General features: G+C 36.6%; 1 pseudogene; it reads right to left on the bottom strand.

Moving 5' to 3' along the window:
• The window catches only part of LOC149187312 (uncharacterized), a 43,316-nt pseudogene extending 29,857 nt beyond the window's left edge, over positions 1 to 13,459 (bottom strand).
• Between the last annotated feature and the right edge of the window lie 484 nt (positions 13,460 to 13,943).

The raw sequence follows: 13,943 nt of genomic DNA, 5'->3' as shown, positions 1-13,943 counted from the left end.
TACGTGAAATGAGAGAGTTGGAGGGCACGTGAGTGAGATAGAGGGTGAATAGAACTTGCAGGTGGATGAAGAAAACGACGAAGGAAATCGCTTGAGCAAAAGCAGTGTAAATAAAACAAATGACCTGTGCATGAAAACAAGGAATTCATTAACCTATTGTGCCATGAAACCTATAAATCCAAAATGGAAACCAAGCAATAAAACTAATGCGTGAGAGTGCAGTATGGATCAATGTCGAGAATGTATGAATAAATCCTTAATGAAAAACGTTCATGTGGCAACTTGCGTGGAGATGAAACGACTGTTGTTCTTTTTGGTGGCTGATCATGGTCTACACCCCAATCCCAAACAGTGAGATGGCAGTGAGCCTTTACAACCTGTTTTTGTTGGAGCTCCAAGAGATTTATTCTACCAACCTATCAAACTTGAATACTGAAAGCAAAGCATCCTACCAGTCCTATCTATGCTAATGAAAACAATTAAACTAACAAGCTGGAAATCCGAATTGCATAGGAAACTAAACAAACTCAAGTGCTGGACCTAATTGTAAATGCATTACAACACTGAGGAGGTCTATGGCTCTCAGGTTGGGCCCTAACCTGAGAGCTATAGCTCCTTGAGAAAACTCAGAACTAACTCAAAAGTGGCCTTCTTTATTCATAATCTGATAACATGCCAAATTGGCTTACAAAAGAGAACGAAACTTGAGCTGTGCTCCAAAATTACAATAGTAATACGAGAGTTTCAACAACCTAACCAAGGCTAAGGCCTCTATACTTATACAAAACGATGATCCAACAAGTATCCATGATTCTAGGAGCTCGGCTGTTTAATCTAGAGTTTAACTGCTGATCCTGTAGGATGGTCATAAATGCTGTTTCCTGTAGAGCAGTTTTGAACTGCTGTTCCTGTAGAACAGCTGGCCGTGTATTAAGCTCGGAGGGAGGATGGAGTGGGGCTCGGAGTTCTTGGTGAGGATCACGAGGAATGTCCCCCAAGACCGTGGACAACCTCTCCTTACGTCAGCAGTGCCAACTCGTTGTCTCCTTGCCACCTTTTCGTTGTCTTTTGCTCCCTTTTAATGCCAAAACCTGGAATCACAATGCATTAGCTACGTAGATAAAGTGCCTATCCTTTCTCCTACAAACAACATGAATAAACTAAGAAGTGTATGCATAAACAATAAAAATGAATGGTTTGAGCAAGCAAAATAGGCCAAAAATGAGCCCAAATTGTACCAAAATTGGGGCTCATCAACGACCCCGGGAAATTGACGTACCAATTTACCCAAACGAGGCCCACAGTTTGGCGTTTCATCTTCTAGGGTTAGGTTTTGGAATGTTAAGGGTTTTCCATTGTTTCTCAACAATAAATAGGCCTTCGAGCCTCATTGTAACACAGTTTAGAGGCATGTAACCACCACATCTCTTCTCAGAGATAAGCTACCATCGCCCTAGCTGGTTTATTTCCATTACTGTTTGTAAGCATATTTTAGTATTTTACATTAATGAAATGAAGTGTTATTTCCACTGCATATCTGTGTGTATGGTTATCTCTGTAATTTGTTGTGTTCCTATTTAAGTCCAAATCAATTCTAGGGAAAACAACCTCTTAGGGAGGTATCTTGGCAACATATATGGTGCAAGCATGCAACCATATATACTGATTTCTGTATGGTTCTGGTAAAGGTACTATTCACTCACTTTGGTCTGTTTAGACAATTGAAGGACTCTCTTTATTTCTAGACTGATTCTAGGAGGAGGGCTTCTAGTCAACACTGCCATGACTGGATGTACAAATAAACCAATGAAATCAGAGTAAGAGTATGGAGACTGGGATTGGTGGATCAGTGGGGTCCAAAAAATGACTGACCTGGGCTGACCTACGGTGTCCAGCTTCTGAAGGGTGAATGGGAACTTATCAGGTTGGTAATATAAGAACATGTGGTATAAGACTGAGGAATACTTGAAAATTCTCTCATTTTTCATTTTAAGGAATTGCTCATGCATCCTATCAGTTATAAATTGGGCATAATCATAAATGACAGTAGGAGGATGTCCTAGAGTGTAGATGGACATGAAGGCAAGGATTAACTCATCAATGTATTCACTAGTGGTGTACCCCAAAATACAGGATAGCATGGCTATAATATTCTGGCCCCATGGGGAAAAAATATCAGCTACATATGGAGGGGAGTCTTTAGGGATGTGTTTCTCTTCTCTGATGAAGGTTTCGGAACAGTTGGGCCAATTTTGTAGAGCTAAGTTTAGGATACAGGTCCAACAAGTCTCCAATTAAGAGTGGGGTTAGGCTTGGTCCTGGTTGGAGCTGCAACATTTCATTAATAGACTCATGAAGTGATGGTGAAATGGACCTTCTGGTCATGAGACATGATAGTTATGTGACAAGGGACATAGCAAGCATAGAATATATGAACAATCTCAGGAAAAATGTGGATTTGGGGGAACTGGTACTTGAGCAAATTTGACTCCCAAAGAACAATTTCATTAGCATGGTTCAGGAACCTGTCCCTACTTTGGCAATGTACTTTGAGCAGGGGCTCTTGGGCAGAGATATCCTTTATTTGAAAATCCTTATCAGCTAAAGGAAGGTGGTCCAAGTCCAAGTGAGGTGTAGAGATGTGCCTTACATCCATTGAAATTGGGGAAACCATACTTAGTTCTTATGGATTTGAGCGTGGGGGGTGATTCAGAGTTTTTAGGGAAACTGAGGTTTTGCAGAATGGTTATGGCTCAAAGTGTTAAAACTGAAGTAATTTTGATGTTTTTTACTTAATTAATAATGTTATGAGGGCGAATTGACTCTGAATTTGACAATGGAGTTGGAATTCCACAGTTAAATACTTGGAATTGGGCAGAATTGACTGTAAATGGTGGTCGATGGTGGCTATAGAAGTTCGTATGGTTCTGGTACAGACTGATGGATGAGTTGGGCTACCTTCAACATCTCTAGAGTAATGGCGGAGGTCAATGAGCAATTTCACTATTTGCAGGGGTCGCAACGGCTTTTCTGAACTCTTAATAACAATTGCATGAAAAGAGTGAAAAGTGGGGTAAATGGGCTTTTATAGTGAAAACAGTTAATTTTGGTGGGTTCATTGATTGATGAATAGTGACAGTTTTCGATTGAAAGGGGGAAGTGGTTTTGGAGGTCCATTGCACCACTTTTGTGGTGGGGCGGTATTCGAGAGGGGTCACCCGATCCCATTCATTGTTTGACACATAATGTCGTGGGCCAGGAGGAAAACCACCTTATTGGGCGGGTAAAGGGCGGACATCGAGTCGACCCGATATGGATGAGGGTCGTTGGATGAGGGGGAGAGAGATTGTACGGCGATCAGGAGGTGAAGCTACGTGGCAATTTATCCATAAAGTTTTTGTGGGGCCCATGGGTCTAATCATCGATGTATACAATTAACTTAATACTTAATCTTGTCGGGGTGCTTTAATGAGAGATTAAGGACTGTGGGCGAGGTTTTTAATATATTTGTGGGATACAGGGTAGTAATATAGTTTATAAACAAACTAAGGGGTGGGGTTAATTTATATAAAGAAGTTAAATATATACGGGACAATGGTTTTTCGGAAAGTTAAATAGTAAAATTATAAAGTTAATATGCGGTGAAATGAGTGGAAGGGGTATTGCACTTAGGTATATGAAATGTTGTGTGCTTTCCATATACTCAGTATTTAGGATAAATATCTTTGGTGGGTTTTTGAATAAAACATGTTTATAAAGGGGTTTTCCTAGGCAAAAGAAATTAACCTTAGGAAAAAGGGGTTTTGTGAGGGGGATGAATGAGTTATAATGAAATTTAACACCTTTCCTTCTTAAGTCATCAAACCGAGGGTCCGGTCCCACCAGAAGTCAGAGAAATTCTTTGAACCTTTTTGACTTAGAAAACTATAGGTATTAATATTTTTATTATGAAAGGGAAGTTAGTGAGTGTTATAGGGGTTAAAATGAATGAGGGGATGTTAAGTAAATCACATTGTGAACCATTTCCTTTGCTTTGTCCTCTACTTATGTATTTTTGAAAATTGCATTTAAGATGATGACATAAGTGCATTTGTATAATTACATGACATTTTTGCACCCTTTCTACTACTTACCCACTTACTCATCCTACCATTTTTTCTTTACTTTATTTGGGTGGATTTAGGCTAGCAAACCCTTATCAATCTTTTTCTTTTCTTTACAAAATAAACTATCTAATTCTAACCTTCTATCATCCAAGGGCTCAAATTAAACTGATGAGCTCATTTTATTCACTCTACCTATCTAATGATCTGCCAAGATTACACTGTTTGGTCAGATTTATTCACTACCTATAAACATAAAATTCAAAGTATGAAATAGCCAAGTTTAAACATTTTGACTATCATGGATTGTGGCATAAGTAACAAGCTGCACACAATCATTTATTATGCATAAAAAGTAAATAGTAGTGGCATTTTGACTTGCACACTTTCATGGTCTCTTTTTGTCTTTTGGGGTTCATATTTTTTCATCTTTTTTGACATTTTTCATTCTTTTTGTCCTTTGATTATTCTTTTAGGACATACCCTCCTTACATTTTTTAATTTTTTTTAATATAGAAAACATTTGCAGAAAGCAAAGGTATGTAAAATATTACAAGGCTTAACCTTAGTCAAACAAAATTATGACTCCTATTGGTATAGGAACCTAACAGTGGCTCCACTTGGGGATGGAATTTCCGGGTGAAATGTCAATAACTTTGTAGATTAGTAGCCCTTGAATTGTTGTTGATGTTACCTTGAAAAATTATCCTCTATGCCTCTGCATTATTGATACTTATGACAATGAATCCTTAAAGCTTAGGGACTTCTCTTCGAGCTTCAACTTCAAAAATCACCATCCAATCCAGACTATACGTTCTGAATAAAAATGAAATATGTACAATGGGAAGTAAAAATCAGTAGTTAAGTTCAAAATAGTGTTTGAGCATTCGACCATTCACTGGTCCACCTCCTGCTTCTATACCATCCATTTCTCTTAAGAAGAAATCATTATTTCATCTGAAAGCATAAATGAAATATGGGCCTTTCCATAGGAAATCAAATTTCTGATGTTTACCTTTATCTTCCCCCCTTGAATCCCATTTTAGGACTTTGTCGCCAAGGTATAAATTTTCCGCCTTTGGTTCTCTTATCAAAAATCTTTTTAATCCTTTCCTGCACAACCTAAGATCTAATGTATACTTCCTCCCTGGTTTGTTGAAGATGAATTGTTTGGTTGATTCTTCTTTGGATACTATTTGGTTCAACCTGCAATTCTTGAAGCAACTTCATTACTGGTGTTCCCAAGGAGGATGTAAAAACAACTTCCATCCAATAAACTAGTTGGTAGGGAGAGGTACCAATTGATTTTTTAGTGGTTAGTCTGTCAACCCATAAGGCCTTGACTAGATTTTTGTTCCATGTTTTCTTATTATCCTCTAACAAATTTTTGATGATGTTCACCAGACTTTTGTTTGAGGATTCTACCAGTCCATTTCCTTGAGGATAATAGGTTGTGGAATGACCCAGGGTTATATGATACTTGTTGCAAAAATCTATCATTATTTTTGATTTAAAGGTTGTTGCATTATCAATAATGAGCTTAGTTGGACATTCAAATCCTGATAGAATGCTGGTTTCAAGGAAGGTTATGATAACAATGTCAGTGACTTGCCTTGAAGGTATGGTCTCTATCCATTTTGTGAAATAGTCTATGGCAGTGAGGATCCATTTGTGTTGGGAAGAGGAAGGTGGGTGAATTTCACCAATGAAGTCTAAACCCCATTGTTGAAAATGTGTTTCAGCAAAGATTGGCTTGAGGGGTAAAGGTAGAAGCTTTTTCTTTCCCTAAGAAATTTGACATTTGTGATAGGAGGTCACATATTTCTTTACATCAGGAAACAAGGTAGGCCAGTAGAAACCAGCTCTAAGAATCTTATCTACAGTGGCTTTCCAATAAAGGTGTCCTCCACAATCACTTGCATGAAATTCTTGCAACACCTTGTCAGCTTCATATTTTAATAAGCAGTTGAGAAGAATACCTTCTTGATTTCTCCAAAACAAAGCATTGTCTAATATACAAAATTTTAAGGATTTCATCTTTAAAAATCTGCTTTTGGTCTTAGATAATTCAGGAGGAGCTTGTAAATTCAATAAAACATAAATGATATCAGCATACCATGGTGATTCAATAAAGGCCTGGATAATTAGTGGAGTCCCCATATCCTCTTCATTATCTATTTGTGTAATAAATTTTATATCTAAGGCCCGACAGTTCGATTCAGTCATGAGCTTAGCTAAACCTTGACCCTTGATTAACATAGTTGGTTTGATTTCAATGTCATATTCTAGAATAGTAGCAATCCATTTTCCCCTCTTCCCATCTGGACCACCCTGAGTTAGGATGTCTTTTACTACTGAATTAGGAACATAGGCTAACATATGAGAAAATAAAATGTATACCCTAAAATCCTTGATAGCTTTGACCAAAGCAAATGCTTGTTTTTCCATTACGTTATATTTTAAGGGGGCATCTCTCAGATCTTTTCTAAAGAAAGCAATAGGTTGTTCATAGGCCTGGCCATTTTTCTGTAGTAAAACTGTAGCAATTGTGTGCTTAGAAGAAAAGGAAAATAAGATGAAATCTCTGTCTAGGCTGATCAAAACTAGTATTTTAGTTAAGGCTAGTTTGATATCTTCAAAGGATTTCTTAGCCTCAACGGTCCATTTTATGGTCGAATCTTTTTTCATCATATTGTTTAGTGATCTAATTAATTCTGCTAGATTAGAAATAAATATTCTAAGAAAGTTAATTTTCCATAAGAAAACTTGTAATTCTCTAATGTTCCTTGGATGTTGTATATGTAAGATGGCTTCTATTCTTGCAGGGTCTATTCGGATACCATCTTTTGAAATTATATGACCTAGTAACTTTCCTTCTTTTAACCCAAACAAATACTTCTTGGGGTTCAAATAAATTTCATATTTCCTACATTTAATAAAAACCTGCCTTAGATGATCCAAATGTTGGTTGTCAGATTTTGAAAATACAGTAATGTCATCTAGGTATATCACAAGGAAGTCATGAATTTCTGTGGCAAAGGCTATATCCATAGCCATTTGGAATGTGGCTCCTGCATTCATTAGTCCAAAAGGCATTTTCACATACATGAATGTGCCCCAAGAAGTAGTAAAGGCAGTTTTATCTTGGTCATCGGGACAAACTAAGATCTGATTGTAACTAGAAAACCCATCAAAAAATGAGATTCTGGTTGATCCAACTACCCTTTATAAAATGTGGTCCATTTTGGGGAGAGGGTAATTGTCTTTAAGTGATACTTTTTTGAGGTTCCTAAGGTCCACACAGAGTCTGATCTTGCCACTTTTCTTCATAGTTGGTACCAAGTTTTAACCCAATTAGAAAATCTAATTGGTACAATTATCTTATCATGATACATTCTCTGGATTTCCTTTTCGATTGAAGGTAATAAGATAGGATTAATCCTTCTAAGTTCTTGTCTGAAAGGTTTTTGATTTTCTTTTATATGGATTACATGTTGTATGATGTTGGTCTCATAGGACTTGAGGTCCTCATAACTCCAGGCAAAGACGTCTTGAAATTCTTTTAATAACTCAATGTATTTCACCTTTTCAGTTAGAGGCAGTGATTTCAAAAGTTTGATCAAATTTTTATTTTCATTAGTGCCTATATTACACTCCTCTATATCAGATTTCAAAGGTTCCATTTTAGGCTTCCTAGGAACATCATTTGAATCAAACAAATCTTCTAAAGGGGTTAATCCCTTAGGTAAGAAATTGTCTTTGAGATTGATTACTTCAGTGTCTTCGTTAATTATTTCATCAATATCAACTTGCTCTAGGTTTTCTACATCTGATTTTGTAAATTTAGTGGGATGAAATCTATCTATCTCTTCACCTTCTATCTCATTTATTTCTATTTTGTTTTTAATGTTAGGATCTATTGATGTGTCAATATCTATATTGCTATTTACAAATTCTTCTTCTGAGATTAAAAAGTTGTTTATCTGCTTGTCATCAGCAAATATTTGCCAGTTCTTCAAATTATCTGGAATTGCAGGTCTATGCCTAACTTTAGTAGTGTACTGATGGTTAGGTTGAAAAGGTAACTTGCAAGGGCTGGCAAACATTGCTAAACTATGAGCCTGCATATTATGTTTTCTAGGAATTACAGCAAGCTTGGTTTCTAAGAAACTGTTTAGTATTTCTACAATTGTTCCTTTATAACAACTTAACCTAGGGTCCTTTGTCATATATACAACATCAATTTGTTTTATAACTAGTTCAGAGTCTCCCATGACAGAGACTATTTTAGCTCCTAGACTTCTAACTAATTTAAGACCTAAAATTAGTACTTCATACTCGGCCATATTGTTAGTACATTTAAAATTTATTTGGTATGCATGGCCTTCTAAGTGATGATTCTCTAGATTGTATATCCAAACTCTTACTCTTGCTCCAAACTTATTGACCGACCCATAAAACTCAAGATGACACAATATTTCATGTTCATAATTTTCATCATCTGGTGCAACAAATTTTTCCTCATTTAAAGCAATTTGGCTACCTTGTTTATTAGAGAGTTCTAAAATTTGAACAGTTTCCTCTTGTTTTGAAACTACAATTTCTTTTGGTTTTGCATCAATATTGTCTAAAAGAGTTTCTTGTGTTTGATCATCATTATACAGGATAAAAGAATCAATTTCTAAATGTACGAAGTAAATAGGAAAGTTTTGAGGCTGATCCTGGCTACTTACCAGGTATTTCATTAAATTTTCTCAGTACAACTTCTTGGGTTGTCCAAAAATAGAAATTGTTGCATATGACATATCAAGTTGCAAAGATCCCTGAAGTTTGGCTCCCCATGAACTGGATAACAGCATGCCATACTTTGGTGGGATGCTGACAACCACAATATCCATAAGGATGCTCTTGGTAGGATATTTAACTAAGTTAACACACAGGTCTTTAATCAATCCTAGACACTTTACTTGACTTGATTCAAATGAAAATAAGTCCTTGTGAGGCCTTGTAATGTACAGGTTTAATTTCTCCATTACTGATTTAGGCATTAAGTTGTGGGAGGCCCCATAATCCAACATTGCATTATGAAGAATTTTTTCATGGATGCTAAGGCCAATGTAGAAAGGTGGTATTCCTCCTTCTAGTGGTTTTCCATTAACATCTCGACCAAATATAAGTTCTGGTTGGTCATCAAACAGGGTAACGAAATCCTCCTTTTCAGCAATGTTAAGGGTCTGGTTTTTCTGTGTTTTGTAGGTTTCATTTTTTATTAACTTTGTCAAAGGAACTGAAATCTTTAACTTAGCTACCTCTACTCCCAAATTGAATGGCAAAGAGGCTTTTTCTGTTTGAGGGTTTTGAATTTTCATAGCAGGGATTTGAGTGGGATGGTCTTCTTTTCCTTTACTGGGGTTCTCTTTATGCAGGCTTTCAGATCTGGTGTTTTGAGGTTTGTTCACTGGTTCTTTAAGAGGAATTGAAGTGGAGAGATGGTCATTAGAAGGTTGATTAGGGGTTATATCTACAATGGTGGGGCCATAAGGATTCTGGTTTTGTTTGGGGAGAATCTGGAGGATTTTAGAAACCAGGGCTTCTTTGATTTTCTTTGGTTGATTTGACACTATTTTCTGGGTCTGGTCAGGGATATCAGAATTCCTTTTACTCCTTAGGTTATATTGTTTATGCACTTCAAAGATGGCAGAATCATAACCTTGTTTATAATCAAATGATTCTCCATACTGGATTTGCAATTGCTGCAGCATATGCAATTCCTGATCATCTTGGGTCAGAAAAATAGCACCTTCATCATCTAATCCCATCAGGTTAATCTATGTGTCTTGCTCTGGGTCTTCAGGATGGGATGTTTCTGCATAATTTTCTTGGAAAGGAGGCATAATATTCTGATCAGGTCCATTTTTTCTAGTGTTTTGGTTTTGGTTTTTTCTAAAGTTCGGGTTTTTAACTGGAGGTGCCTGTTGATTATCCCACTGGGGTTTCCTTTCTATATTCTCTATTCTATCCATTAATGTTTCCATGCCTTTCACTAAGCTATATATTTTAATGTCATAGGGTGAAGACTCACCTTTAGCCGTTCCTCTTCTTTCATTCCTAAACCTAGCTCTTTTAGCTAATAAATTAGCCTCTACACTTACATCTACACTTTAATATCTTCTAGGGTTGGGGGATTTCTTTCCCTCAGCTGGAATGCCACGTCTGTGTCAAAACCATCAGTGAACTTTATTAATGCTAAGTCAGGTGGGGGTCTAAAATTAACTAGAATTGCATTGTATATATTGTTGAATCTAGTGCAGTAATCTTGAACAGTTTCATTGGGTCCTCTCCTAATATTTTTATATTCTCAAAGGATCTGTAGAGAATTCTTTTTCTTTTCTCATCTTTTCAAATTTTTTTGATGAAATACTTCTAAACTATTAATACTATTATCAGGAAGTGATTTAAACCATTTCCTAACATCACCAACTAAAGTATGAGCAAATAGTCTCATTTGGACATCCACAATATCAATTTCATGAAGTTCAAAGTAGTATGTCATCTTGTTAACATGGTGTTGTGCAGTGTAGTGTTCTATGCCATCAAATTGGACGATTTTACTTTGGTAGTCTGCTGGCATGGCATCAAGTGGAGCGGGTAGACAAGGGGAGCATATGTATTTGCCATGGCTATAAGTTGGGAAGGGCTAAGATGTGGGGTTGAGGCACTGGAAGATGATACAGTAGTGGAGGATGAACTAGGACTGGTGAGTGGTAAATGAGAAGTGCTACGTTGGTAAGGGAGTGAGGGTATGAATGGAGGTGGGGAATGGACTTCACAAGCTTAAGGGAATAATGGTGAACTAAGAGTAGTGGACAATTGTTTAGAAAGCTTAAGGATCTTGGCAGTACTAAGGGATGACTGTGGTGAATTCAGAATGTACTCATCCATTAACTAATTAGCCTTTTGGACTTCAAGGTCTGCAATGAACTCAGGGTCTAGAACAGTATCGTATATTTCACTTCCAGAATTTGATTTAAATAATGACAAATTGAATTGCTCATCAAAGGAAAGATCTTCTAAAAACAACCATTCATCAGGGCATGAATTGGCTTTAACTAAGGGTGTGTGACTAGATGAAATTTCTTCTTTTTTGGTTTTTCTTGAAATCAGGTTTGGATTATCAACTATTGTGGAGGTTTGGATCTGGGTTAGCCCTAGTATAATGAGTTCTCCTTGAAGCTAGAATTTCAAAATTTTTCTAATTGTTTTCTTTTTCTGAGAAATAACTTCTAATAAATTACTTTAAGAGGCTAACAATATAGAATTAAAAATTTCTGAAAGATTTATTAGGATTGTGGGTTCTCCCCAGTATGGTCGCAACTATGTTATCACTCAGAAATTCTCCGTAGAAGTTATCAGAAGAAGGAAAAGACCGAGGTAACCACATATCAATCTTTCAATTATAGGCTCTAGCCAACCTATGACTCAGAGAGGGCTCTCTCTATATGTTTTATCTTTGTTTGCCGAGATTTCAAGCTAGTTCTTAAAGTTCAGGGGGTTTTGGATTTGTATTGGAAGTTGGATGGTGGAATCCTTAAACAGATGGATAGAATGATGTCTATGGCTATTGGGCTATGGAGTCAAAGAAGGGCAGCAGAACTGGGATTAAATCATTAAAGGGAGTGTTCAATGGGCAAGCTAGCAGAGTGAAGCACATGTTTTTAGGTCGAATGGGTGAAATGATCTTAACCAGGGTGAGAGAGCACTTAAGAATTCTCAAACCGGGATTAAAAGGAGGAACAGAGGGTTCTCATGAGAAAAGGGAAATTAAGAATCCTTTACTATAGATCAGAGGGAAAATACCTGAACTAAGGAGAAATCAAGAATTCCTTAACTTAGATAATTAGCAGAAAACATTAAAATGCATAATATTTAAAACAAAGTGCAATGAAGCAAATTCTGAGATGTCATTCCATATTACAGCATTCAGATTTCAGATACATTTAAGAGTATGAAAAACTTATAAAGAAGATAACATCACAAGAGAAAATACTTGTTGTTCTTCACACTACACATGAATCCAGTGAAATGTCTTTGCTTTATTCATTAATCCAGCTTGCTCGTCCAAACAGTGATACACTAGCTTAGAGTCTTTGATAAAAAAATCTATAGAAATGTCTAAAAATCCACCCTACATACTTCGATTTGTGAAGTATTTATACAAAAAATTGTTACAAAATATCTCAAACTGATTTGAGATTAAATTTAGCAAATATAAATATCTTCTTGCAAGAATATAGAGACAGATAATGAATTGTTTCATGTTGTCCCTTTTGATTTGGTATTGCTGGTTGTTATGGTTGGATTTGTAGCCCTTTATGCTGGCTTGCAGTTGTGGAGTTTCACACTAGATTTTTCTTTACTTTCATCTTTCACTTGATACTCTTTGACCCTGATGTGTTGTTTTTACCTGTTTACCTAGCTGCTCTGTTTTTACTATGTAGTAACTTTTTGTTGTAAATTCATCACAGTAAATCAGTCATAGTCTCCCATCATTCTACATCTGGTAATTTTACATTCATCATCCTCCTATAGATCTCATCAGCTTCAGTATATTTAGAAAAATTGGGTTTGGTGAGGAATAAATGTTTGACCTCATGTTCTAGAAAAAAACAAGTTTTCAAATGTGTCATATAACACTTTTCCTATTGGCAGGGCTTTCTAGATGAAGAACTAGCTTGTTCCTTAGCCAATTTTCTGAGTCTATCACCATAGTCCAACTGTGTCATGATTTTTTCATTGATAACCATAGGACTGGGCAGACCTTTCTCCCTCAAAATTTGGAATTTAGCCATGAACCTATCAATGGCTACCTGCATATTGTGGCACTTTTCTTCTATATTTAGCATAAAGTTCCTTTTGGAAATGACCTTCCCTATTTCTAAAACTGTTGTGGTCCTATCTTCAATATTTAGCTCATGGAGCTCATATTTATTCTTGTTGTTGAGGAAGTGGATGAGTCTATTTGCATCCTCTGGCTTATCTCCCAACTCCTCCTTCACTTTCTGGATAGCTTCTGTAGCTATCTTTACTAACTCTATTTGTTCAAAAATAACTTGGATTAATGGCCAAATATCATTGATAGAGTCAATGATATTGGCCCACAACATTTCCTTGGTTTGTCCAAGTGGTTTCTCCAGTGTTAAATCCTTCTCTAGGGTTTTGATTCTCTCACCCATTCTTTGGGCTTTTTGTGCTTCCTCTTTCTGCTTCAGTTGGGCAAGTTTGCAGTCTGTTTCCAAAATGGCCACATTTTCCTCTAGCCTTTTCATCTCTGTAGCTTGGATAGACATTTCTTCCATGGATTTAATCAATTCTGCTGCTTTTTCTCCTTGTGCACCTATTGTTGTTGTAGATTCTGCTATTACTGGCAATGCTGTGGCAGGTGGAGCAGTGGGTGCCAATGATGCTGCCAGTGTAGAAGAAACTGATGTAGATATTGTTGGTATGACATCCTTGGAATTTGTGTCCAAGTAACTTTTCTTCAATTGAATTAAAGCATCCAACTCCTTTTCTGTCTCCTTAAGTTGATCATTTAGCTTCAGGACCAAGTCCATCAATTCCTCATGTCTGGTTTGATTCTTTATGACTTCTAGAGTTTGAGGATGATGTAGCTGGGGTATTTTAAATTGCCTCTTAAGTGCAACAATATCATCATTTTTCTTCTTAATAAGCTGCTCTATAGCTTTTATATCCTTGGGATCGTGTCCCAATTCAATCACTAAGTCCTCTAAGGACTTGATCCTTGTATCCTTGGCCTGTGAGGAGGCCTTCTCTAACTGAAAT

This window comes from Pinus tabuliformis, chromosome 3_1, assembly GCF_031772625.1.
Source record: "Pinus tabuliformis cultivar Carrire ecotype Pingquan chromosome 3_1, CPIR1, whole genome shotgun sequence".
Classification (NCBI taxonomy): domain Eukaryota; kingdom Viridiplantae; phylum Streptophyta; class Pinopsida; order Pinales; family Pinaceae; genus Pinus; species Pinus tabuliformis.
This window is presented reverse-complemented; position numbering and strand designations above follow the sequence as displayed.